Source organism: Mesocricetus auratus, unplaced genomic scaffold (genome assembly GCF_017639785.1).
Source record: "Mesocricetus auratus isolate SY011 unplaced genomic scaffold, BCM_Maur_2.0 Super-Scaffold_100003, whole genome shotgun sequence".
Classification (NCBI taxonomy): Eukaryota; Metazoa; Chordata; class Mammalia; order Rodentia; family Cricetidae; genus Mesocricetus; species Mesocricetus auratus.
The window spans coordinates 70287390-70291568 of record NW_024429188.1 but is presented as its reverse complement, the minus strand read 5'-3'; positions in this window follow the sequence as shown (position 1 = coordinate 70291568).

Below are 4179 nucleotides of genomic sequence, written 5' to 3'. Positions count from 1 at the left end.
CCGTTATTACAGGGTTGATTATGAACTATATCTTATTTATGTGCCCAGCCTTGTAAGAGTTTCTACAATGAACCACTAGCCAAGGAAAATATCAGAACTTAAAATGGAAAGTACAGTTTCTGCTGATTGTGTTTCAATTTTACATTGTCATAAATTAAAAAACACAAAGTTACAGACTTGGAACTTATGAAGTTCAAGCATTAGATCTCAATTGTCTTTCCTTAAGTTCTCTCACTTTAAGGTTTATTCTTTCTGGCACATGTAACTATTGTCTCCTTTACTGGTTTTCCAACTCTGACCATTTCCAAAATTGAGGAAAATTTTGTCACAATTCTGTAATCTTGGCCTAAATATCTGTACATTTTCTTGGGCATCTCACCCAGTGGTCAAATACTGTTCATCCTCTGCTAACTATAAAATGCATTCATTCAACCAGATACCTTTGAATATAAGAGTCTTTTAGTCTTAGGTTTATATATCCTACTTCAATGTCTGTTAAATATCTTAAATATGTAGTTCACATGAGACCCTCATAGTCTTCAAAAATCTACTTTTAATTGACTTCCATATTTAAATAACAGTTCAATCCTTTTACTCAAAACCAATTCTTCCCATACTCACCACCTACGGTTTCCTTTTCAACAAGTGAATGCTTCGTGTTGATTTTACCTTCAAAATACATCTAGAATCTGTCTAATTTCGTCACCCCTATCATTAAAATTTTTGCCTCTAAATCAATAAAATTTCCCTGTTGTTTTACAAAAAACTTCTGAAAAACTTTTGTACAGTTCACTTTTACCCTTGCTGCTCTACAATCTATGGTTAACTCAGTGGCCCCATGATTCCTTCAGAAAGGAAGTCAAGACTTCCAGCTTATAGGAAGTTAGAGTATGTGTCACAAAGGAAGAACTATAAAATAAAACAGAAAATACATAAAATACTTACTTTTCTTGAGTTTATTTGAATCTTGAAATATACCTCAGAAAGTAAAGGTGTTTCCATGGAAATGTGGGGAATTACATGTTTGTTTACCAGGAGCAGAGCATTGGAGGAATATGAGGCTGCCATAGAAACAGACAAAAACATTTAAAATGAGTTTTATAAGAATTCATAAAGGCCTAGAGTGGGTTAGTATGACAGAGCAGAAATTCTGATAACTGATGTTACAATGAAGTTGTACCCTCTTGTTGTTCTGTATAGAATGTACTGCTTGCTTATGAGATATATTAAACTCCAGGTAGGATACTAGAGAAATGATTCTTCATCCTAACAAGCCTTAGGGAAATAGTCTTGGCCCCAGAGAAGCAAAGATATCTACTTATATTTTTCCTATCTGTGTTTTTACAAAGGAAATTTCATAAGGTTGCATTCATTATTGGTGGCATACACCACAATCTGTCTCCTCTAGGGTAAATCTGAAGTTTCATAACTAAATAAAAAGAAAGAGAAATCACAAGAAACAAAAAAAGAATGCCATACCACCAATGTATACAGATAGATGATTGAAGACTATTCAAAATTTATTTATGTCAACAAGAAAGAAAATTCCAAGCGCGAGCATGCGCGCACACACACACACAAAGATATATAGATGACTGGTAGATAGATAGATAGTTAGATAGACCGATAGCCAGATAAATTATAGATACAAAGATAGAAAACCTGGAATCTCTGCTGTGTTCTGCCTTGGAATGTTGTTGATATATCTAGTGTCACTCCACTGAAGAAAATTGATTTTTCCCTTTTCCTGCAGATATCATTTGCAAATATCTTATTGGCTAATAGTGACACTTTGCTCACACTTCTCCCACTCCATGCTGATGTTTTGCCCGGCTTGAATTTTTGCTGGACTTCAGCATTTTGTTACTGTCTCTTTGAGTTCATGTGTGTATATCAGTCCTGTTGTGTCTGGAACACATTTTTTCCTTGCAGTCATCAACTACTTCTAGCTCTTATAATATTCCTAATTCCTCTTCCATTTGGATCCCTGAGCCTTTGAGGAGTTGAAGGAAGGAATTTAATAAAGATATTCCATTTAGAGATGAATATTCCTAATTCTGTCACTCTACATACTACAACTGGATTGTGGTTTTCTATGTTAATTATTTCTATTTCAAGAAGAAACTTCTCTGATGTGGACTGAATGATGGATGCTCTGCTCTATGGGTATGGTGATATGTCAATAGTAGTCACTTTATTGTTGTGTTCATTTAGCAGAATAACAGTAGTAGGTTTTTCCCTGGAGCCCACTACATATCTGGTCTCAGGGTCTTGGCCACTATATCAGTGAACAGTATGTGTTATGGAGGAGGCCTTAAATAAAATTCTTAAAAAGTGGTTTGTTTCACAAGTACACCAGTGGGTATATCTTGCAACGTCACTATTGTCGATGACAAGGTTCTTTAGCATAGTGAGATTGATAATTACTTTGCTTATCTGGTGTCATGGACAATACCTTCTAGCACTATGAACACTTGTCAATAGGGGTGAAGCTTCCAACTGGACACTAGCTCAATTTCTCTGTATTTAAGGATGTGAGTAAATGGTGTCTTCAGTAAAAAGGCATTATTATCAGGTTGCATATAATAACCAATAGCCTTGGTAATATCCTGCAATGATTTTTCATTAGGACCCCGTTCACTGATGACTCAAGAAGATGTAACCTATTTGTTGGTGGGACTTTTACTTGGAAGTTTATGATAGTTAGTTGTGGTGTTATCGCCACAATTATATGGTAGAAAAACTTAAATCCATTATCTTCATTTTGGAGGCTTCTAGAAAAATGATACATTTCATTGTGATTCCTGTTTTTTTCCTTTGGTTTCTTTTTTGTTTGTTTCTAATTTTTCTGTCTTTGAGAGAAAAAAATAACACGAAGCAGATAGGTAGGGAGGTATGGGTGTGGGGAGAATTTGGGAGGACTTGAAGGGGGAAAGAACAAAAAATGTGTACTGTATAAAAACTTTTAAATAATTAATAGCTAGCCAGAAAGTTCAGAAGGACACACACACACTGCCACATGAAAGACACATTAAAAATACAAATCAAACTTTGTATATCACTTGTTTGCTTTGAGCAAATATCATTCACAAGAACCATGGACGAATGGCCCACCTTTTTCTGAGACAAATCCAAGACAGGCGATAATAGTACAAATCAGATCTACCTAGTTATACAGAAAACACTGAGTAAATTGTGTAGTTAAGTAAGAATATGAAGAGAAATCTTCTTGCTAAAGTCCTCATTGACATAATTGAGAGATAATGACTAAAAATAATGGTCGAATACAAGTACGCTAAAATAGAGAGGTATTAGCAACCATGTTTAAAACATTCTGACTATGACACCAAGCCAAAACAATGAGAAAAAAACAGGGTTTGAGGCTGACTATATTCTTTCAATGACCTGTGAAAAACAATTAAAACAATAAAAATTGCCATGCTCTGCACAACTCTGAGAACTGACTCAACTGGGGTTGCTAAAGAATGAAAAGAATGACAGACAGGTGGGCACAGAAAGCTGTGAAGAGGTGATCTGAGCTTGTTTATAAAGAAGTCTGAGCATCCCAGAAGCTCACTGTGTTTCTTTTATACAGTTGAATGGTGAGGTGAGTTTACTACATATAGCTGAGGTTAATGGTATAACAATGAATCAAAGGGACAGGTATAAATAATCTCAGTAGTAGTTCCGGTAACAGTTTCAAACTATACATCCAGATGGAGAAATATAGAGTGGACCTTTTATGCACACACTATCAATGTTCTCATCTGGACAAAAGGAAGGCTTTGTCATCTCTCTGAGTCTTGCCAAAGGGACAGGATCTAACCAACTACTTATGTGTCTGTTACTTTTGATTCCTTGATGTGACCATCAACAAACAAAGCAGTAAAGTAACTAACAGAAATTATGGCCCAATTAGGTTTAACAGACATCTGTAAAACATTCCATCCAAACACAAAAGAATATACCTTCTTCTCAGAGCCACATGGAACCTTCTCTGAAACTGACCACATAAAAGCAAACATCAACACATACAAAAAATATTGGAGTAACCCCCTGAATCTTATCGGACCACCATGCTTTAAAGTTAGAATTCAACAACAACACAAATTGCAGAAACCCTACAAACACCTGGAAATCGAACAACATGCAATTGCACTATTCCTGTGTCAACAAATC